We start from the raw sequence: 24,654 nt of genomic DNA, 5'->3' as shown, positions 1-24,654 counted from the left end.
CCCTGTGAAAAATGAAATCCAGTTAATCTACAGTAAATTCCAACCGATATATATTTGGTGTATAAATAGAAGTAAGAGTGATTAAATTTCCAGCTAACGTCCCATTAATCATTAATTATCTCCTTAGTGTTTTCTAGTTTTTTCCCAATTAGGAGACAATTTTTAGAACTAAATATGCTGATTCCCTCTTTTTTAACACTAGAAAATAAGAAATATAAATTACTAATACCTCTCTCTTTTTTAAATAAACAAAATATACCATAGACCTCAATTCTGATAGCTCCCTGAGTAGCTTACCATGTTTTGTAGGGGAATTGAAGCCTTTTAATGAAATACATGAAGAAACTTCTGTTATATCCATTTCTCACCCATACATCGAAATATTTGGCAAATGGGCCCCACAAGGGCTTTGCCTCTATACCATCATTCCATAACACCAGAAATGTCATTTACAAAGATAGGGCTGGATTTTCAAAAAATTATGTGCGTAAATCGCCTTATGCACGCCGGGCCTATTTTAAAAAGGGTCGGCGACGCGCGTAAAGCCCCACCAGGGTGCGTGTACGTCCCGGGGCTTTACTAAAGGGGTGGGGCGGGGCCAGAGGCCTCCGATACAGCAGCCATTGCCGCTATGTCGAAGGACCGCGTGCCGGCAGGCTGCTGATATGCGCAACTTGCGCCTGCCCGGAGGCAGGAGCAAAAGGTAAGATAATTTGGGGGGGGGGGGGGGGGGGGGTTAGAGTAGGGCTGGGGTGGAAAGGTTAGGGGAAGGGGTGGGTAGGTTAGGTTACGGGGAAGGGAACGGGGGAAGGCAGCGCACGCAAGGTGTGCAATTGTGCACTCCCTTGCGCACGCTGACCCCAGATTTTATAACTTGCGCGCACATGTGTGCGCTCCTTTTAAAATCTACCCCATACAGTAATGTTACTTCTATTGTGTGATATACTAAAACTGATAACTCCAATAGCTTTCCTAATATCAAAAACCATATACCAAGGGCTCTTCTGAGAGTACAGAACTCTAATTTTTATTTCAAAACTCAAAAATGTACTTGAAATGTCTCTCAGGGAAGAAAGGAACAGGAAAAAAACCCCCCAACTTCAATAACTGTTACATTTCCCCACCCTTCCCTAGCAGGGAAATGCAAGCAAAGAAAAGATACATAAATAAAAACTAGTATGCTAAATACATCATCCTCTTAATAGATTTCCTAAAAGAGTAAACATTAGAGCAAACACGTATCTCAGAACCCAAAGCCTACATATAATAACTTGTTTGACAAATAAAACTAAAATACCAAATAAAAATAATACCAGACATTGTAGCAAGAGCAAACTATATCTATTGGAGGTCAACATTTGTTCTTCGTGTAAGAGCATCATCATGTCTGCCTTCTAGGGATGTGCAGAGGGACTCCATATGTTGCATTCGGGATTCGTATTCATCGGGGGGAAGATACATTGCATTCGGCAAAGGGGCCCCCGATACGTTTATCCATTAATTACTATTCATTTCCCCGCTAAAATTAAATTAACTACAACCCCCCACCCTCCTGATCCCCCCAAGATTTACCAAAACTCCCTAGTGGTACAGCAGGGGGTCCGGGAGCCATCCCCTGCACTCATACCCTCAGCTGCCGGTTTCAAAATGGCACCAATAGCCTTTGACCTACTATGTCACAGGGACTACCGGTTCCATTGGTCAGCCCCTGTCACATGGCCATCGGCGTCATCTTGTGCTCCTACCATGTGACAGGGGCTGACCAGTGGCACCGGTAGCTCCTGTGATGGTCGGCCCCTGTGACATAGTGAGGGCAAAGGTGATCGGCGCCATTTTGAATAATGGCATCCGACAGCCAAAAATCCAGCAGGAGGTCACTCCTGGACCCCTGCTGGATTTTTGGCAAGTCTTGTGGGGGTCTTGTGTGGCCCTTACTATGTCACAGGGGCTACCGGTGCCATTGGTCAGCCCCTGTCACATGGTAGGAGCACAAGATGGAGCCGATGGCCATGTGACAGGGGCTGACCAATGGCACCGGTAGCCCCTGTGACATAGTAGGTCAAAGGCTATCGGTGCCATTTTGAAACCGGCAGCCGAGGGTGAGAGTGCAGGGGATGCTTCCCGGACCCCCCGCTGGACCACCAGGGAGTTTTGGTAAGTCTTGGGGGGGTCAGGAGGGTGGGGGGGGTTTGTTTAAATTGGCTCCTTTAGGCGGCCGAATAATTCGGCGAAGATTCATTGTATTCGTGGGGAATCGCGATACGTTTTGCTTCCCCATGAATACAATGAATAGGGCCCTATACGTTGCGGATTCCCAATTCGTAGGGAACGAATGCACACCCCTACTGCCTTCCATGCAAAACTGGAGCTGCTCAACCCTGCATTGTCTGTTCTAATTCCAACTTTGATTCATCTGTAAATCCAAAGTCTGTGCTGCTTCTTTCTGTTCAGTTGTCTGTGTCACTTCAGTGTGTCTGTCCTCTGTGCAGGCTGTTCTATGTGGAAAAACTTCCTAGCTTTCTGGGATCTGGGTTTACAGGATATCCTACCAACTTGCATTAGTTTTGTTTCATTTTGTTACTTTACTTGCATAAAATCAATTTTATGCATTTATGTAAGCACATGCACACATGAAAATATATTTTACATGTGTAGCAAAAAAAAAATAAAAACATGCAACAACAAAATAAATCGTTTTCCCTGTTAGTTTCATATATTCCTCCAGTTCAGACAGATGTTCACTGGTTCCCTCATAATTAAATATCGGAACAAAAGGGAGGCCCCTGACAGTATCAGATATTCTCTCAAGTGTTTAGTCAGAAAACTATAGCTTTCCTGAGCATCAAACTATATTGCATCAGATCTCAGGAAACTTTTATCTTTTCTCCTTTCTTTAGAATGGATTTTCTGCCCTTTATCTTCTCCATCAGAGTTGCTTATATCTACAAAATGATGGAAGAATGCAATAGCTTTATGACCCAGGGCTTGCTCTCTCCAGTCTCGCTTCTTCTTTACTGTACTCAGGAACATCTCATTAAAAACAATCTTTCATCATATTCTGTAATGCATTCTCATTCTTGCTGTTCTCCTGCCCTATCCTACCTTGCTCTCTGCCCTGTCCTACCTTGTTCTCCTGCCCTGCCTTCTAGTCAGCCTTTCCTTGGACTGTTCTGTTACTGACCTGGACTGTCTTCTGACCTTTCTTGTTCTCTGCCTGCCTTGACCTCTGCCTGAACACCAACCTTGCTAGTTCTTCACCAGCCTTGACCCTTGTGGAATAACTCAAATGAAAACTATCCCAAGTTGTTCATAAAAGAGAAAATAATCATCACCTTGCAGAAAAAAATAAATAAATGTCCTTCACAGATTGACTTACAAAGTCTGGTTTACCCAGACACGTGTATGCTTTTTTATTTACCTCTGAGAGCTCTGATAGCTAAATGTATTTACTCCCACCTCTGATAGGATTAGTCTGGAAGGAGCACTACTAGAGGTGTGCATTTGGTCCCTACGTATTGGCAATCCGCAACGGATGTGGCCATATTCGTTGTATTTGTGGGGAAGCGAAACGTATCGCGATTCCCCACGAATACACAAATCTTCGTCGAATTATTTGGCCGCCTAAAGAAACCAATGGCACTGGTAGCCCCTGTGACATAGTATGGGCAAAGGCTATTGGCGCCATTTTGATTACTGGTAGCCGACGGTCCGAGTGCAGGAGGTCGCTCCTGGACCCCCGCTGGACCACCAGGGACATTTGGCAAGTCTTGGGGGACCCTCCTGACCCTCACAAGACTTGCCTAAAGTCCAGCGGGGGTCTGGGAGTGACCTCCTGCACTCCAGCCGTCGGATGCCAGTACTCAAAATGGGGCCGACCGTTGGCCCTTGTGACATAGTGAGGGCAAAGGCGATCTCCTGCCAGTATTCAAAATGGCGCCGATAGCCTTCGCCCAAACTATGTCACAGGGGCTACCGGTGCCATTGGTCAGCCCCTGTCACATGGTAGGAGCACAAGATGGCGCCGATGGCCATGTGACAGGGGCTGACCAATGGCACCGGTAGCCCCTGTGACATAGTAGGTCAAAGGCTATCACCGCCATTTTGAAACCAGCACCGAGGGTGTGAGTGCAGGGGATGGCTCCCGGACCCCCCGCTGGACCACCAGGGAGTTTTGGTAAGTCTTGGGGGGGGGGGTCAGGAGGGTGGGGGGTTGTAGTTAATCAAATTTTAGCGGGGGAACGAATCGAAATGGACATACTAACGCCCCCCGACAAATCCGAATCCCGAATGCAACGTATGGCATCCCTCTGCACATCCCTAAGCATCCATTTGTGTCCCTCTGCACATCCCTACTTCATCCGTTTGTGTCCCATTCATTTCTGTGGAAGCAATTTTGACATTTTTTTAAACTTTTTGTATTTTAGGGAAAAATAAGGAACTAGCTGGAACTATCCTTTAATGTATAACATGGCAGCACTGGAAACAATTTTAACAACTTTCCCCTGTTTTAAAAAACTTTGTGAAGTTTTCTTTGGAAAAACCATTTGAAAAGTGGTGCTAGACTTTAATTTTTTTTTTTAATTTAACTTAATGCCTATATTAACCTACAAAACATACACACTATCTATATTTTATTTAGCTTTGCAGTCAACTTTCCACCTTCTTTCTGTCTCATACTTCCTCCTTCATACCTCACACGCTGATGCTCCTGTGCCTCCAGATTGTTGGCTGCTGGGGCCCATTACTCTTCTCCATGGGGAGAGGGGAGGGCTGTGCTAAATTGTAATCAACTGATGATGTGTTAGGTGCATAAAGGAGGTTAGACTGTTTGCCCGGGATACAATAGGTCAGAGGGTAGGAATATATTTATTGCTAAAGATGGCAGACAGCTTTTGGCTCTATGGGGCCGATGCAATGAGTATGCGCAGAAAGCGGGTGCTGAGCAGTCAGCACACACTTTGTTAATGCGCCCCCCTTGGGGGCACCATGCAATATTTAAATTAGGGGGTCGCTTTAGCAAGGAGGTGCTAGGGTCGCTTGTGTGTTCCTAGCGCCTCCTTGCTGACGAGAAGCCGATCGGCGTCGGCGGTCCGCCGGTTAGGAAAACCGCCGAGTTTATTGGCGTCGGTTTTCCTAAATGCCGCACAGCCAGGGGGTTCAGGAAACGGATGCTTGTCAGTTGAGTGTCCGTTTCCTGCACGCGACTGCCGGTGTTTGTTTTTTTTTTCACTTTATTTTGTTTTGTTTTTCCTCCTACTTACTATCGCAACGATAATAAGTAGGAGGCAGTACAGAAAAGCAGTTTTTTTTCTGCTTTTCTGTACTAGTTTTAAAAGCTCTCAGTTATTAATGCCTGCTGCAGGCAGGCATTAATTTCTGATCGCTAAAGGTGCGTTCTAGACGCACATTTTTTTTTTTTTTTGGCATAGGGAGTGAATAGCTAATAGCCTCTTTACATGCATTTGCATGTGATGAGCACTATTAGTTTCACTTTGCGTTGGAGGCATGTTGTAGAGGCGCTAATCCCCTTATTGCATAAGGGGATTAATTAGTGCTTTTACAACCCGCGCCCAACTGCAGGCTATACATTGCGCTCGGCTGAGATCACTGTATTACATCGGCCCCTATATGTGTCTATTAAATCAAGTTCCAGTTTTATACTATCCCTGGCTCAACCTGCAGTTGTTTCTTGGTTTGTGCATGGATAAAATGAGAGTTGTCTTTTGTTTGACTCTATGCAAATACTCTGCTGAGGCAGTTTACTAAAATACCTGAAATGCAGTTGCAGGTCGTTGCTGATGTGTGGCCCAGTGCTAGAATTATGAGAGCGTTTTTAGAGTTGCTTGAAAGTTTGCAGCTGGCAGCTTTCCAAGAGCCAGTAACGAGTTATGGGGATATCTGAAGCAGGATATATGAGAGACATCATGACTTTTTGCTAGCGATATGCAGTATCGGTTTTCTTATGTTCTCATGCAGTTGGAAGATCTCCTTTAAATTTTAAAAATAGTAAAACTGCAAAACTTCAGGATCCAAAGAGAAAATATGCTGGAGGTTGACAGTATGGTTCCTCCTGCACATGAAAACCAGAGCAGAAAGACAAGCTTTGTTATCAAGCCTATGGCAGTTTATTTCACCGTGACACTAGTGCAGTAGTTAATACAGGCTTGGAATTCTTTTATTTCAACGGTGTTGAAATAAATATGATTGCATCAAAATTTTAAAACTGGGCAGATTCGTTTTGTTTCAGTTTGTGTAATATAAATATCTGGAGAAACACTTTAAGCATTCTGAGAAATAAATATTCATTTAGAAGCATGAACAAATAATACAAATGGCATATTCTGTAAATCTAGTATTTATTTAGTTTGCGGGTTCCAGAAGTTTTTGTAAGAACTGGCCTCTCCTTGAAACAACTCTGTGAGCCTTCCTTCCCAGCTACCTAGGTTTTGACTCAACATTGTTAACCTCCCATTCCCTCATTTGACCCAGCCATTCCAGCAACAGGTTGTTTTTTTTTAAGGCATGGATTCTGGTTCCCTCCAAAACCCAGCACAATTGTGCCATTGAGTGAGCCGGTAACTGTCGCTGCTGTTGCAGGACAGCTGAGACTTTGTAACGTTTGTTGGTGGCGGAGTCAGGCCGCGACCAGCAGCAGCCCTCGCCCCAGAGAGCCTACGGCCTCTGAAGATGCAGGAATGCTGGCGTGACGCCATTAGCAACGCAGCTCCTGGGCTCCCCTAGGCACATGTGTGCATGGTGTGGCACCTTCTGAGGACCCTGTGGTGGAAAACCTGGCTACCGGGGCGCATCGATGACATCACGCGGCTGGCTACAAAGGGCCCAGCTGCGCTTCATGGGATTGTCTCAGCGACAGGTCCTCCAGCTCGGTTGACGTGCAATTTGCTCCTGCTTCAGTTCCTGATCCTGCCTTGGCTTCCGTTCCAACCTTGGTTCCTGTTCCTGCCTTGTCCAGCCTGCCCTGCCCAGTCCAGCCTGTTCTCCTCTCTGCTGGTTTTTCTCCAGTCCATTCAGTACTGACCTCCGTCTTGGACCTTGCCTGCCACTGACCTCTGCTTCGGACCCAGATTACCCTCTTGCCCGCCACTGACCTGAGTTAAAAACTCTGCCTATGTCCAGTTTGCTGCCCATCTCGACCTCTGGCTTGCTCTTGGTAGTTGCCAGACCGCTGCCTGTCCTGACTTTGGCCTTGCCCCGAACTCTTTCTTCCTATACACCCTGTGGGAGCCTTTCCCAAGTCCTGCCAGCCCCTGCAACCCAAAGTCTCAATCTATGGGGGAGCGGGGCTGGTATAGGAGATGCTCCAATCTGGTCCCAGACCAGGGTGCATTCGCCAGCTGCCGGCATGGGCCTAGTGGGTTTGCCTGCTAGGTTGCATCAATCGCGTTGCAGCATACGGGTCCACCATCCTTACGGACCTCTTCTCTCCCTTGGGATTTTGCAGCATCTTCAGCCATGACCAGCTCAGAGAGCTGAAGCCAGGCTCAGCAAATGAACCTGCATCTCCTGCTGCCAAGCCATTGGGCCAGAACACGAAATCTAGATTTCAAAATCTGTCATGAACTCAAGGTAAATGGGTGAACAGCATATACTCGATAGCCATCAGAGCAGACCAGGTGGTGGTAGTTTAATAAAGGCAGGGCTGTATAAGGCAGGAGCATGCTGCCGTGGTGGTTGCTATCATTTGTAGTAGAACCACAGTCGCTACACCCTGGACGAGTTCTCTGCCAAGAATCCACAGGTCTGCGCTAAGCAGCAGCTGAAGAATTGTAATTGCAGACCACATGCTAACATTTCTCTGTCCGTCCGCTCTACAGTCACCTCATAACTCAGTGATTAACCACCTTTTTTTTTGTTTTTGTTTTTAAATCAGAAGACGGAAGTCAGCAACAGTACTGGGTCAGACCTTGGTACAGTGTGCCAGGGTTGGGCTCCAGTTTTTCTATTTTTATTTTTTTTTTAAATTCAGTGCACATTTATTTACTGGCATCACGACGGTGTCGTCATCTGCTTTGTCTCAGCAGTATTGGGCAACGTGCGACAAAGCTGTTGCCGGTGATTGTCTGACTTGTTGCTGATTTTGGCATGCATGCAGCACACGACACACATGCCCTTGAGCCCCAGCGAGCAGTGGCATAGCTTGGCACGTCCCCTGTGCAAATACTGCTGGACTGTGGGTCAAAAGAGATTTACACCCAGTAGAGACTCCTGCCCGCTGCCCAGAGAGTGGGGGGGGGGGGGGGGGTGGGGGGAGAGGAGGCAGACGGGTGCATTTGAAGACACAGGCCTCACCCCAGAGAAGAAGCCTAGAGATGGAACATATGTCAAAGCCAAAATTGCTGTATTTTTAATTCTTTATGCTGAATGTGGGGTTTACCTCGACTAGGGCAAAATATGCACGGCTGGATTGTCAGTGGGGGGAAAAGGTTTTTTACCGTTCCGTGTCTCTGACCAGACTATTTAAAATAAAAAATTTTTTTAAAAAGGTGCCCAGAGAAAGGTATTCCCAAAAAATGAAAGAAACCACTTTTTTTTCTTTGTTTCAAAAAATATATTTTCCATAAGAGACACCACTTCCTAACATGGTGCAAGTCACCTAGAAAAAGGAAGCCACAGACGACCTTGCTTCAATTGATCATGACTGAAATCCTTTGCTGCCATCTGCCCCCAAATTAATTCTTTTTCAAGCAAAAGCTTGTGAGGATAAAATGTTATTGTCCAGTCCCTAAAATGTTATGGTCGTCTTCTGAGCAGTGTTTCACTGTCTTCACAATAAATGTGTTTGAAATTGACTTATCCAGCCAAAAGGAAGCTAGGAGTCCTTTCTCTCCTTGCCCCAGATCCTCTTGTCTGCCCCCACACACTTTTTCCACCTGTTCACCGCACACTGTATTTTTTTGTAGAAAACGTGTATAATTCCCCTCTTGTGCCTGATTTGGGCCTCAGGAAAGGTCCGCGGCATCTGTGGAGCTGGCAGTGATCTGGTATTTCCAGGCAGACGCGGGGCTGCGGAGTGAGGGAAGCCAATCCAGGGCTTTGCTGAGCAGCTGAGAACTCCGTCCGAGTAATGCCAGGGTGTACAGTAACACAGACCTGTGCCCCTAGCAAGTAAAGTACGGAGCAAGTGTTAGGGTCAATATTTATAGACCACTGCATAGCAGCCCCTGGAGCAGGCAGCCCACGAAAGAGAGCGAGAGATTCATTGGCTGCAGTGGCGGCACTTGACTTCCAGTTCTTCTTTTACTTGCCAGGTTGAAAACTACTCCTGCTGATTCAGAACGCTCGGATTCCAAGCCATGCCGATCGAGAAGCAAAGTGAAAAAACGCGGCTCTGACTGCACTGGAAAAGGTAAGTGATTTGTCTGGCTCACATTTGCCAATTTTTTTTTTTTTTTTTTACCTTTGAGGACATTACTTCTGTGACCTGAAGGCTTGGCTGCAAGTTCTCTGGATACCCCCTTCTTTTTTTTTCTTTCTAATGGTGCGAGATGTTCCTGGAAAACGGGATGGTTGTTTTTGCGCGCTGCCTTCGTACCACAAGGCACGCGTACTCACACTGCTGCTTGGTGGCCGTGAGCTCTGACGTGAGAAGGGGCATCTGTGGCTGTCAGGTGCATCCGTGCCAATGTACAATGTTAATTCTAAAACTATATCCTTGTGGTTTTATAAAGAAAAGAAGCATTAAATGCAAATATTGTTCAAAAGTAATTTAAAAAAAACCCCTGTTATCTGCCAAAATGGATGGAGGCACTATTAAAAATCTGCTCAAAATAACACAGGAGAGCAGGGTTTGTTTGTTTTTTTTTCCCAAAAAGAAATGTGCATCTGTGTATTTGAAGTGACAATGTACTGTATATTTGTTCTGATCTTGTAGAGAAAGATCATTTAAGGGACTCACTGTGCATGAGAAGGTTAGAGAGTTTTGCGGTAAAATTCTCCTGAACAAGTTAGGAGCCGGATTTTGTTTTCAAAAGTAATTAGACTCATGGCCCGGGTTTCCCTCGACAGCTTTTTCCATTTCGCAGCCCCCACTGTACATTCACGCCGCAGGCTTCATTAGCATTCAGTGTTTGCCGATTTCCATCCTTGCTGTTAGGTGACAGGAAAAAAAAAAGGATAATTATTTTAAAAGTCTCTTCTGGCAGCTATACCATCTGTGGTCTGTACGTGTGGGGCATTTGCTGTATATTTACCAAGTAGATTTCAGGAAGATTGATGCATTTCTGCACTAGGAACTTCACATTTACTAAATGAAATGTATCCATTGACAGCACTGACATTATTTCTTTAAGGTAAGAAAATATGGACTTTGGCACCATGTGAGGATCTTTTTTTTTTTTTGGTGTTCGCAAGACCCAAAGGGTTTTAAACACATATGGCTATACACTTAATATCACAAACAGTGCTTGTGTGGGGTGTGCTGTACAGTACATGCATGCAATGAATAATACCAACTCTGGGTGTGTGGAGAATAAATGCCAGGTGATTTCTGCACCTCAGATGCAAGTATGTGCCCTTTGCTACAGGTGTGCCCAGCCAAGCATGCTATTTCATTAAGAAAATGCACCTCTCCAGCCTCAGAGAGAGCCATTTTCAAAGGGACTTCTACTGCTAAGGCAGCGCTTTACTTGCAGAAAATGAGAACATTTCTCACCCATTTAGTGCAAAAAAGTTGGCAAGGTGTATCTTGTGAGATGGAACTTTGCTTTCAAAATTGAGTGTAATTTGGTGGCCTATTATAAAATGACCTCTAAATTAATTAATTAAAGCCAGAGATGTATTAGGACTTTAAAACAGTGTTTTCTAACCCTCTCCTGGAGGCACACCATTGGGTTTTCAGGATATCCCTAATGAATATGCATATGAGAGATTTGCATACATCCTGGTGCATATTCATTAGGGACATCCTGAAAACCCAATTGGTTAGGTGTGCTTTCAGGAGAGGATTAGGAAACACTGCTTTAGAAATTTCTAGGCCAGATTGTCAAACTAAAGAGTAGCAAATCACCCGGATCAGATAACTGTTCTGAAAAAATAAAAAGTCAGACCTATTACAAGTTATTTGTAACCTATCATTAAAAATCATCCATTGTACATGAAGACTGGAAGGTGGCCAATGTAACCCCAATATTTAAATGGGCCTCCAGAGGTGATCCAGAAAACTATAGACTGGTGAGCCTGACTTCAGTGCTGGTAAAAATCATGGAAACTATTATAAAGAATAAAATCACAGAACATAAAGATAGATATGGTTTAATGGGACACAGTCAGTATGGATTTGCCTAAGTCAGAGAAGACTTACCTGACAAATCTGCTACATTTTTTGAAGGGTGAATAAATGTGGATAAAGCTGAACCAGTAGATGTAGTTTATTTGGATTTTCAGAAGACATTTGACAAAGACCTTCATGAGAGGCTTCTAAGAAAACCAAAAAGTCATGGGAAAGGAGGCAATGTCCTTTGGTGGATTTCAAACTGGTTAAAATGTAGGAGAGTAGGATTAAATGGTTAGTTTTCATGCTGGAGAAAGGTAAACAGTGGAGTGCCTCAGGGATCCGTACTTGGACCGGTGCTTTTTAATATACTTATAAATGATCTGGAAAGGAATACGACGAGTGAGGTGATCAGATTTGTCGATGACACAAAATTATTCAGAGTAGTTAAATCACAAGCAGATTGTGATAAATTGCAGGAGGACCTTGTGAGATTGGAAGATTGGGCGTCCATATGGCAGATGATATATAATGTAGACAAGTGCAAGGTATTGCATGTAGGAAAAAATAACCCTTGCTGTAGTTACACGATGTTAGGTTCCATATTAGGAGTTACCATTCAGGAAAATGATCTGGGCTTCATAGATGATATTACATTTAAATTGTCAGCTCAGTGTGTTGTGACTGTCAAAAAAGTAAACAGGAATTATTAGAAAGGGAATAGCAAATAAAACAGAGGATGTCATAATGCCTCTGTATCATTCCATGGTGAGGCCACACCTTGAATACTATGTTCATTTCTGGTCACCGCATTTCAAACAAGATATATTTGCACTGGAGAAAGTGCAGAGCAGGGCAACCAAAATGATAAAGGGCATGCAACAATGGCTTCCCTATGAGGAAAGACTAAAAAGGTTAGGGCTGTTCAGCTTGGAGAAGAGATGGATGAGGGGGGATATGATCTAGATCTTCAAAATCATGAAAGGACTTGAATGGGTAAATGTGAATCAGTTATTTACTCCTTCGGATAATACTAGGGGGCACTCCATGAAGTTAGCAAGCAGCAAGTATAAAACAAATCAGAGAAACGTCTTTTTCATAACACACAATTAAGCTCTGGATTTCATTGCCAGATGATGTAGTTAAGCAGTTAGTATAGCTGGGTTTCAAAAAGGTTTGGAGAAGCTCCTGGAGGAGAAGTCCAAAAACAGCTATTAATAGGGAATAGCCATTAATTGTTGCTGCCATTAGTAGCATGGTATCTATTTAATTTCTGGGTACTTGCCAGGTACTTGTGACTTGGATTGGCCACTGTTGGAAACAGGATACTGGACTTTATGGACCTTGGTCTGAGCCAGTATGGCAAGTATTATGTTATGTATTACAGTTATTTTGGATTTAGCTTAATTTGAACTGCTTCTGGAGCAGCCTCTGTTCCACTCTGGTTCTGTTTTGTTTTGTTTTGTTTTTTATGTTTTAAATCGTCTTGCCTTGATTGGGGGGGAAAAGTCTGGGCCCATGCAGGCTGAGCTTAGATTTCCATTCTGCTGGCCTGGCTCACAGGGATGGTAACTTTGATTCCGACATAGGGGCACACATGTACAAGCGTATGCCAGCTCATGCCAAAGGATGCGGCCATATTATAACAAATGCATGTATATGTATGCATGGTATAAAATTGGCTGTATGTGCGTACATGTGCGTATAATTGCAGCCTCTACCGCGTAAAGGGGGGGGGGGATTTTAGTAGACATGCCCGCCGACACATTTCCCAATTTTCCCAATTCATTTCCAGTTCGCTCAGGTAAGGGATAGGACTTCCTAATCCCCCAAGTTAAATAGCCTCCCTTTTAGTACCAACCCTTAAAACCCCACTGACTAGCCTAGAATTTTCTGTTTTAAAACTCGCAAGCCATCCATTGCAGTAATATAAAGTTACGCGGCAGGGCACCCCGGCATGCACTTGTGGACGTAAATACTTACCACACACATTTCATGTTTAAGTCCTGGAACGCCCGTGTCCTGCCCAGACCATGCTGTGACGCCCTGCTCCTTTTTTTGCAGTTTCTTATTTCTGCGCTTACCAGGAGATAAAGCGTGTACTAGGGATCCTTTTCAAATGTGCGCAGCGCACGCCGGCTGGATGTACTCTCGTATTGCCCGGTTTTAGCACGCGCCAGGCTTTTAAAATTCACCCCAAACCGAGGACCGAGGTGATCAGTAAGGCTTACCTGCTGAGTAAATGCTGCAAATTTCCAGGTAAGAGGTGGGGGAAGTCATTGTGTGAGGACATGTGTTCCCCCTGCCTCCTGGGTGACGGGATACTTAAAATCTGAGGAAATCTAAACCAGACCGGGTTGAAAAATCTAAACCGGATCACCTGAGAGAATCCAAACTTGCTTCAGCTGAACAAAATCCACCTCAGTTTAAAACTTTGGATTTTGCTGCAAGGCAGATGTGGAGAGTTCAGCAGCTGGAGAAAAGCTTGAATCAGAGTTGGATGAATCTGAATCGGCCTTTGCGCCCATCCATCCTGTACAACTGTACTGTATTGGCAACTGTTTGAATTTCAACTTCAGAAGAGCTGTAGGGTGATGTCATCGAGCTTTGTCTGAAGGTCTGGCTAGATATGCAGATGGCTTGAATGTATGATCTTCAGGTTAGACATATAAATTCCAAAACTACTGTTAGGGAAAAAGAGGTGACTTTAACAAAAGACATCTTTGTTCTTTCTTTCATGGAATTATCAATTTTTTTAAGATTATTTCATTTATTGTACTTGAAGTAACATAGTTGTCATATTAGTCTACTTAACTACATAAAAAATAAAGCTCAGTAAACAGGGGGCTTAGTTCTGTTGTTGGTATCAGCTGACCTATAATTTTAATTGTATATAATTTAAATTTGCTGACCTATAATTTTAAATAGTTTAGGTGGCACCCTTTCTGAAAAATATTAAGTTGAACAATGATCCTGTTTGGTGCACGTTTTACAATAGGATGAAGACGACATGGGCGATATGGGTTTATTGCACATTCAGTTTGATACTTCATAGAATACAGAAGCAATGTGTCACATCAAATGGAGCTTGAGGTTCACTTAAGTCATCCTAAGCCACAGGATACTATAGCAACCTCGTTACAAAAAAGCCATGAATGCTTTACAGTGAGCTCAGACCATATTTGTAGCTTTCTGAGAAGTGATTATTTTTTGTATTCCTTTTATTTAATTTTAATCAGTCATTCACACAACATCAAGAAGCAAACAATCATTCAATCAATTTGCAGCGTAACTTGTCAAACAGAAGAGCACCTTCAATTACTAAAATAAGGGAACAATATTTAGTTCTTTGGGCTTTAAGGTAATTGTATATTATTAAAGCATAACTTTATGTGTGTCCCCCAGGGTGTAGCCAGGTGCTTGTGGTGGCTGGTCCCTTTAAGTAGCTTGCTGGTAAACTGATCTAAAGGTTGTATAATGCAGCTGCTGGGCACATCTGTCTTCCATCACCTGTTTCATAGTCACATGTTACGCAGAACACACGTAATCACAGCAGAAATTGGGACTGGAAATCAAAATGTTTCTGTTGTGGAATGAGCTGGTAGGGCAACGCCTGAGGGACCCTATCCGTGTTAAATCTAGCGCTAACAAGGATGAGTTAAGGAATTTTGAAGAAGGAATGCTTTGGCAACTGTCTGATGATATTTTGGTTTCATGCTTTTTTTTTTTTTTTGTCTGTGGAGTAGAATGTGAGAAGATATCAAAGTTCGTATATGCATACAGGAAACATCAGACCCAGTCCTCCCCATTAAGGGCAATTTTGTGGTCTATCATAAACAAATTTGCACTGTATGCTAGTGCCAATAGGAATCCCAGGCAATATACTGCCCATGGGCTTTATTCAAGATCCAAACTCTCGCTGTTCAGAACTCGCTGTAGCAACTGGTCCTGCTTTAATTCCCCCCGCTTTTTTCCTTTCCTTGATTTACATTCGTCTTTTCTGCTGCAGAATTCAAGCCAATAGTTGACTTGTTTTCACAGTGTTTACGTTTCCAGTGCATGGAGTACGTTTCCAACAGAGCTCCTTACTTCAAAAGCATGATGCATAATTTTTCAGTTTGCAGAAACCCAATTTTCAAGCACAGTGTGTGTGTGCATTGTGCCTGAATCTGGTTGTGTCACACGGCTAAAACTACACACGTTGGCTTACACGGTGACAAATCGGAGTATAAAGTATGCACATTGGCGGAATGCCTGTTGCATGCATACTTTTTGGAAACACAAGCATGTGCATATAACTCCAGACCTGCCCCCAGAATGCCTCTTTGTAATGCAGCTGAAAGGACGCAGGTTGTAAAAAAAAAAAAAAAAAAAAAAAAAAAAAAAAGTACACATGGACGTTCAGGTGACTGCAAATCTCTTGGCACAGATTCTGCCACTGTGCCTGTGTTACTGCCGATTCTATATACACAGATGCCTACTAAACCTTTTAAAATGTGCCCTCATGGGCTGACCTACCTAGGTTTTACTCCCATTTTGTACTAAGGAGAAAACCTTCTTCTATGACCTGAGCTCTGTTATTGTGCTTGTCTATTTGAAGTGCCCACAGCTCATTTCCAGCCTTTTGTGATTCTCTGAACTGTGAAAAGGTTGCACCAAAGCATAGATTGTTTGATAAGCAGGCTGGCAAGTCTTTTTGTTGATAATAAAATAAGCTACACGGTATCAAAATATAATACAATTTTTGTGAAAAATATTTTTTTAAATCTATTCAGGGATGTACAATCAGCTGTTATTGTTCATTTTGGACTTAATTTGCCCAGCATTTATGACCTTTCATAACGCTCATATTCAACTTATTTCTTAACTATATATATGCAATTAATACCCAATGCACCCATTTCTTTTTTTCCACTTAATGTACCCTACTTCTTAACTATTTACTTGCAATCTGTACGTGTCCATTATTTATGTAATTAATGCCTTACTCCTGTATGCAATCCGCTTTGAGCTAACCTTTTAGGAAAAAAAGGAATATCAACTGCTTATAAATAAATAGAAATGATTAACAGTTGTAATAAATTAAATTAGATATCAAAATTTGGCTAAATAAATAAATAGGGCATACAAGAAAAGGAGCCACTGCTGATACTCTACTAGTCCTCCAGTGACCTGTGTACACTGGATTAGCCAGAGCACTGGGGCCAGAGTCCTCCTGCAGACATTCAGCTCTCTTTCAAGAGAGATCTGTGAAACTGCGGTCCATAACCTGCTGGACCGTTTTCAGTTATACTTGACTGTGCTGAAAACGTTTTTCTTTACCTTCGCTTCTAAGTGATTATTTTAGTTAAAATGATTGTAGGCGACTGGTGTTTATCTGAAGTGAGTTTTTCTGCGTGTTGGTAAAAGTGCCTAGTCTATAGTGATGTTTATCTTTATGGGTAAAGTTATATACACTATGCACCTTCTGAAATCCGCTCAGTACAGATGTTTTGATATGAGTGGAATATAAGTGCATGTAAATAAATCAAATAATTTGTGAATATTTTTGACAGCCTAAAAACGTTTCCTAGCTTTGGGTAAATAGGGAGGCCTATATTCAGTAGGCTATTCAGTGGACAAGTTGTCCCATCTATTCAGCAGGATAAATGCAGAATATAATATCGGCTACATCTAGCTGGATAACTTAAAAACATAAATGATTATGTTTGAATATATCCAAATATAAAGAAGGAGCAGAGCAGCACTCCAAAATATAGTATACAGTCCACAGGGAGTGCAAAGAAGCTACAGGTCCAATAGTTTTATCATCAAAATGTTTATTTTAAACGTTCAAACAGGCCACTCCTATTTTCAAATCATGCACAGGTAAATGACTGCTTTCAAATCATGCACAGGTAAATGACTGCTTCAGGGTATACATGCATACATTACCTTACTTGGCTGAACATTTTTACATCTGCTAATGGACCATGCAAGTGAACTTGACCTTGTCTGTTGTCTGCAATTTATGGATGGGAGGTCTGGGTGAACTGGTGGGGGTTCAGGGTGAAGTGATAGGTGTAGGTGAATTGGAGAAGGACTGGGTAACTGGTGGCGGTATCAAAAAACTGGTGAGTCCAAGTACATGTGCAAGTAAGTATTTTCACAATGATATGCGCGCATTCTATATAACATTCCTGTCTCCATGTTTGAATGAGGGTTATTAAGCGAACATGTTACATATTTTTACTTGTCTAAAATGGGTACATAGACATATAAAATATGTTAAGATGCTAAGCATTTTCTGTTTAAGATTATGGCAATATATAGTTGTGTAAGATTGATTTTGTGTATTTTACTTGTATTTGTTATTATTTATATTGTTTTAATTTGTTATACTTCACGTAACATGATTGTGTTTTTGTAGGCGAAACATAAATATTTTAAATAAAAATTTTCTGGCATTGGAAATATACACGTATTCTACAACATGCATACTGTAGGGGCAGAAATACGTGGTATTTTATAAATTGTGCAGCACCTTCTAACAGTTTATAAAATACGTACATAAATCTTCATACGTCCACTTACATATGCAAATTGTACTTCCTATGCCCAATGACAGTCATCGCAGGACAGAACAGCAAGTTGGGCATCTATAGAGTCTGTAGAGTTCGTAGGTGAGCAGAAAATGATCTAGAGGTGTAAGATGTCACAGGTCAGATCCAAATATCTCAAACTTCCTGAAGATCTTCTTTTTAAAGATGAGAACAATGTCATTGGTCTTCAGCTATTTACAAGGCTCCAGAACTTTGCAGAATGGAGGCCTTACTGTCTCTCTTTTGGTATGTGATCCCAGTGCAGATGACATGATTGCCAAGCAGAGGGAAAAAGTGAACAGACTAAAGAGGGGCGAGAGAGAAAATAAAGCCAGAATTAAAACAGAAGCTGAAAAGTAAGCAGTGTATATGGCTACCAAATGCTATAGATAACTATCCCCCCAAAAATGGCATAATCGATGATGCAGTTAACATTTTGGGCTTCTAGTGGCATTCTCAAATTTATCGATGTGTCTAATGGCTTATAATGTCATCAGAAGCCCGATGTAATATAGTTTACCATGGGTTATTCCATACTTTTCAATATTAAAATCACTTTAAATACATAAATTGAGATTATTAAGCAAACAAACCTATTCACAAGAGGGTAATGTTTTAAGAAAGTGAGACTAAGAATTGTCGTCCCAGCTTGGAAACGTTAGAAAACTTTGTCAGGATGCAGTTCATGAATATTTATCTTTCTATTCTTACAGTTCATTTTTGCACACGTTTGCATATTAACCTGCAGTAACTTTATTTAAGTACTACCAGACACAAAAATAATGTACCTTTCGCTCCAGGTCAGCAGCAGGCACCTAAAATAGTCATCTGATTTGTGAATAAAAAAGCAGTAGATATGATTAAAGGATATAGAATGTTAGAAATTATTAGGAAAGGAATGGATGAGAAAAAAAAATCAAGAATATCATAATGTCTCTGTATCAATCTGTGGTGTAATTGCACTTTGATTACTGTGTGCAGCTCTGGATGCCTCATCTCTAAAAAGATATAGCAGAACTAGAAAAAGTATAGAGAAGGGCAACACAGATGATAAAGGGGATAGAGTGTCTCCCCAGAGAGAAATCCTTAAACAGATTAGGGCTCTTCAACATGGAAAAGAAATGACTGAGAGAGGGGATATGATAGAAATTTATAGGGGTGGAACAGGTAAATAGAAAGGGGTAGATCTTAAAAACGTACGTGCGTGTGTACTTTTGTTCGCTCAACTGGTGCAAACAAAAGAATGCTGGATTTTTATAAGATACGCGCGAAGCCGCACGTATCTTTTAAATTCCGGGGTCGGCACGTGCAAGGCTGCGCAAAATCGGCCGCCTGCGCGTGCCGAGCCACGCAGCCTGCCTCTATTCCCTCTGAGGCCGCTCCGAAACTTGTGTGCGCCGCCTCGCCATCCCCTGGCACAGGCTGCAGTGCTGGGGGACTCGGGACCGCCTTCCCGGCTCGCCCCCGGACCCGCCTCGGACCGCCCCCTGACCTCGGACACGCCCCTGGACACACCCTAGACTTCCGACAAGCCCCCGGACATGCCCCCTCCTGCCCCTTTTACGAAGCCCCGGGACTTACGCGCGTCCTGGGGCTTTGCGCGCGCCGGCGGCCTATACAAAATAGGCCGCCGGCGCGCGTAAATCCAGCAGGATTTACGCGTGCAGGGCTTTTAAAATCTACCCCAAAATGTTTCTTTTCCCTTTCAGATAATACTTGGACTAAGGAACAGGCCATGAAACAAACAGATGGAAGATTTAAAGCAAATCAGTGGAAGTAATTTTTCACTCAACATATAATCAAGCTGTGGAATTTGTTGCCTTGCCTATATGGTTAAGGTATCTCGACAGCAGGATTTGAAAGGGGATCAGGCAAGGTTTTGGAGGAAAAGTCCACAAACAGTTATTAGATGGGTAGACTTGAGAAAACCATCACTTTGCTCTGGGAATGAGCAACAAGGAATTTATCTACTCTTTGGGATCTGCCTGGACCTTAGTGACCTGGATTAGCTGCTGTCAGAGACAAGATGCCTGGTTTGGTGGACCCTTGGTCTGACCCAGCCTGGCATGTCTTACGTTCTTATGTTGTAAGGTGCCCGTAGGACTCATTCTTCCTAGCTCTGTGAGTGTCGAGTGTTGTACACTCACATAAAGCAGTGTTTTTCATGGCCGCCCAGCCACTTCCTGTTACAGTATTTCATTTCTTCTGCAGTGTTTGGATCAAAAGGATCTTAAATCAATCCAGTAACAGAATACTTATCGCTTTGAGTGGCATACATTTTTCAAGATACGTGGTATGGTAAATGGGCTTGCAGTAAGTACCAGATAAACCATAGCTGAAGGGTTCTCAAACTAATTTTGTTTCATTTTGATCCACCCACAGCTAGTATTTCTGACCTGATTTTGTTGAGCTTTAACTTAAAGAAAGTTAGCAGTGGGTACAAACTCCGATCTGCAGCTCTGGGTTTCTCTTTGCCTTTTAATATAAATCTGAATGTCAACATCTGTGATGTATTGGAGGTACGAAATGCTTCCCATCGATTAATTACAGGACCTGCTAAATTTGACCTGACATTTCAGAGAGAGAGAGAGAGAGAGAGAGAGAGTAGAACAGGTGTGCCAATTTTCTAGTTCGTTTGCAGAGTAGAATTAATTGCTGAGCTCTGAAGCCATACACTTGATGGCATTTCTGAAGATCACACATTTTATCTGTGCAGTGGACTTCCCTTCCTGAACATCCTAAAATGCTAATATATTCCAGTGGTCTATTTATTTTACAACTTTTATATACCGCCTAACAGAAACTTAAAAAAAAAAGCCAATGAACTGGAAGCATTAATAATTATTTTCTGCCACCCCAGAAAGTTAAAAATTAAAATGTAACTTTAAATTAACGGACTCATTGTGTTAGTGCTATGACTTGGAAAATTATTTATCAGCCTTTCTATGGATTTATAGTCTATTCTTTAGTTTCAAATAGCTGTATGTCACACATTATTTTGCCAAAAATAAAGCTGAAACAAAGGAGGAAGTAATATTAGCAGGCCAAACATTTGGTTAACTCTTCCTGTATCTCTGACAGCCTAAGTATAATGTTGCTTATTACCAAACTTTTCTTAAGTGAACCCAATTCCAGGTAATTGGAAAAAATGTCTATTAAACACGATTATAAACTATTAACTGTCACAGTTTCTTCTACCATACAGCCTCACTGTGCCCTAGCCTTGCCTACTACAACGACTTCTCACCTGCAGGGGCCTTCGGTGAGCCTTACCACCAGCCTTGCTAAGCTCCTCCTTGCTAGTCTCACCGCACCCAAGTCTCAGCCCTGTGTAACCCAGCCTTGCCAGTATACTTTTGCCTTTTCTTGAAGTCACCCTTGGCTCTTTGACCTGGCCATTCTTGTCTTGAACATTGCCTTGCGGCCTGTTTAGGCCATTCCTTGTTCCTTGCTCTCTGGCCAACTCTAGGCCTTGTCCAGCCTAGTGGCCTTTGGACCTCCAGCCTTGCTGCCTTCAGGCTTTTATGTTTTGTTCTGTTTTCTTGCCTAGTCCTTGTCTGGTCTTGCCTGTATGCCATGTCCAGTCCTGTCTTTGTTTGGTCTTGTCTTACCCTGCCCAGCCTAATATCCTATCCCTGCCTTGCCTTACCCCAGCCCCAGTTCATGCCCAGTATCCTTGCCCAGTCTGTGTCTGTACACTGCTCCCTGATCTTGCCCTTTGTGCAGCTCCAGTATCCAGTCTAATCAGATCCAGCTTGCCTTTGTCCTCAGGGCCAGCCTTGCCTCATCCTGCCTCCAGCCTTGACAGCATTCTAATTCCTGCCTATAGCCTTGCCTCATCCAGCCTTCCTGCTCCAGCCTCTCCAGCCTTGCTCCAGATTGTTCAGACTCACGATGATGTACTGCCGTCGCAAAGACCTACTGGCCCCCAGAACCCAAGGGCTCAACCTGCAGTGGAAGGGGCTGGCTAGATGGAAGAAAGGCTACTGTCTAGTCCAGTGCCTTGCCTTGCAGGCCTGCATATCTCCTGGAATCTGGGGTGGATTACCCAGATTCCAGCAACCGTGATATTAACATAATGGGTAGAACCTAGTCATAAGACTTTAACTGATGGGATTGCACTTAAGCACACTTAACTATATATTCAGTGGTATTTTCAGCAAATTAAAAATGTGTGCTCATACATGCAATTCCTACTATTACTACTACTTAGCACTTCTATAGGGCTACTCCAATAGAAGTGACAAGTAGTAGTATTATACATAAAATCATAAGAGACTGACCCTGCAAAGTAAGAGTCAGAAGAACTACAAAACCTGATATGGACAGGGATTGGATGATGGAAGAGCTTTCTTGGGGCCAGGGCCTTAGGGAGATGGGTGGAACAAAATCCCTCCCTCCTTAGTACAGGTGGAATAGATAAAGTCAGGAAGGATGTGTGGTTCTGTCATTTAGAGCGACCACCAAGAAGCAGCAGGAGGAAGGAAGCTCAGAAGGAAAAGTAGCCGGTGCGACCAGCCCAAGCAGAGCTGCAAAGGAGGGTAGGACACACAAAGCGATGGGAGAAGTAATGCCAACTGCTAGTTAACTGAAGTTATCAAGCTTTATTTTTCTTTAACTGCAGTGCGGGGGAGGGGCATTGCAGGGTTGCTGAAGCAGGAGTATTAACTGCAGCATTTAAACAACTTCGGTGTTTGAGACTGTGAAAAGCTGCCGCATAGGAGGTTGGCAGCACAACCTATGCAGGGTTGAAGCCTTGCAAGGGCCTTGAACTTGTTTTCCTTTCTGGGGTGGTTGCAGTGTGGACAGACAAAATATTAAGAGACGTTGGATGTAAGGTCTGAGCTTTTGTAACAGCCAGGGATGACTGGCTTTAACACATACTTGAGCAGGAATTGGACTCTGAGCCAGATAAACTCGAGTTACACTGATAGCCATGGATTAACCCAGGAGTGGTTTGGACATTATCATACACGAGCTGTAATGGGTGCGATGTATTCATGAGCATCCAGTGATAAGTTATCCTCTGCCCCTCATGGGACTTCAAAGTGAGAAAACTAACAGAGAAAGAGAGAGAAAGAATTGGCAAACAGCAAGGGGTAGTGCTGTGGATGAGGATACTATGAGCATTCTGAGTGAATTGTGCTAATTGTCAAAGAGTTTTGCAGGACTCAAGAATCAGGATTCTTCAGCAAGAAACTACCAACCAAGTGCAAGCTGTGTTCTGAGGTACAGATGCCACCCTAATAAAGGCAAACATGCAGGCCAAAAGAGACTTAGGGAATTTGATCAAGAAACTAGTTGAAATCAATAAGGCAGTAAGTGGGTTAATCAGGGGTTAAGATGTAAAAGCAGCTGCATTATGGTGAGTATTTGGACCGGATTTGGATAAGACAAGAGAGGGAACTTGACACACCAATTAAGTAAGACTATTCCAGGCATATGTTGCAGCCAGGTGGAAAGCGAAGAGTTGTAAGTTGGTGGTAGAGGAGGACATAGATGATAATGGATTGCCTGATGAACAGAGTTTACTAGGAAGGGTGTAGGAAGAGATAAAAGGAGAGGTAGTGAGGAGCTGCAGAGTGAAGGTTCTTATAGAGTAAGAGTAAGCTTCAATTATATGTGAGAACAGATAGGGAGCCAATGTAATGAGAGGTTATATGGGTGTAGCAACTTTGATGAAAGATGTCACACAGCAGAATTTTGGATAGATTGTGGTGGAGAGAGATGGTTCATTGGGAGATCTGTGAGGAGCCTATTGCAGTATTCTAAGCATGAGATGATGAGAAAGTGGATAATGTTTCTGGTAGTTTTATCAAAAGGAAGGATGGATTTTGGTGATATAGAGAAGAGAACTACACACTTTTTTTTTTTAGCAATGTTTTGTATATGTGTAGAGGAGAGAAGTCAAAGATGATCCCAAGATCATGGCTGGGAGGACTGGGAGAATGATAATATTATCCAAAGAGAAAGAGGGGAAGAGGGGAAGGTGGGTTTGGGGGGGGAAAGCTAAGGATTTCTGTGTTGGCCATGTGGCAGTGGTGCATCCAAGCAGAAATGTTAGACAAGCAGACAGAGATTTGGGACTGGATTCCTGAAGAAATTTCTGGTGTAGAGAGGTAAATTTGGGAATCATCAGCATACAGATGGAATTGAAAGCTATGGAGGAGATCGGAGCACCAAGGGAAATAGTATAGAAAGAAAAGGAAAAGATACAGGACAGAGGAATGAGATACCCCAGTTGATAGTGGGATGGTGTTAGAGGAGAGTCCTCCAGAGGATACCCTACAAGGGTGATGGGAGAGGTAAGAAGAGAACTAAAACAGGATGAAGTCTCAAAATCCAAGTTAGGGCAGAGGGTCAAGAAGTAGGGATGTGCATTCATTTGCAACAAAATAGGAAATAAAGACGATATTTCCTATTTCGTTGCATTTCGGGGGCCTGATGAATGAAAGGAAAACCCATGAAATTTTGTGTGGTTTTCCTATCTTTTTCTGGGGAGGGAGAAAGGGCACATTTAAACCCTCCACCCCCCAAAAAAAACCCCAAACCCACCCCAGTTTTTCAAATTAAATTAATTACAACCCCCCCTCCTGACCCACCCAAGACTTACCGAAAGTCCCTGGTAGTCCAGCGGGGGTCCCGGGAGTGATCTTCCCCTCTCAGGCCATCTGCTGCCACTAATCAAAATGGCGCCGGTGGCCCTTTGTCCTTACCGTGTGACAGGGGATACTGGTGCCATTGGTCGGCCCCTGTCACATGGTAGGAGCAATGGATGGCCTGCGGGGGTTGAGAGGGTGGGGGGATTATAGGGATGACGAAGCGGATTTTCCTGAAATTTTG

The 24,654-nt window shown here is 43.1% G+C and overlaps 1 protein-coding gene across 9 annotated transcripts in view; it reads left to right on the top strand.

Moving 5' to 3' along the window:
* The window catches only part of BMPR1B (bone morphogenetic protein receptor type 1B), an 825,728-nt gene that overhangs the window by 358,400 nt on the left and 442,674 nt on the right, over positions 1-24,654 (top strand). For 8 of the 9 annotated variants that reach the window (XM_029597567.1, XM_029597542.1, XM_029597519.1 and 5 more), the window contains one exon: positions 9,270-9,367. The exons of the other annotated variant lie outside the window; for it this stretch is intronic. The gene's annotated coding sequence lies outside the window, so the exon portion shown is untranslated. The remainder of the gene's footprint in view (positions 1-9,269; positions 9,368-24,654) is intronic. 9 annotated transcript variants of the gene reach the window in all.

The sequence above is a fragment of the Rhinatrema bivittatum genome, chromosome 1, assembly GCF_901001135.1.
Source record: "Rhinatrema bivittatum chromosome 1, aRhiBiv1.1, whole genome shotgun sequence".
Taxonomy (NCBI): Eukaryota; Metazoa; Chordata; class Amphibia; order Gymnophiona; family Rhinatrematidae; genus Rhinatrema; species Rhinatrema bivittatum.
This window is presented reverse-complemented; position numbering and strand designations above follow the sequence as displayed.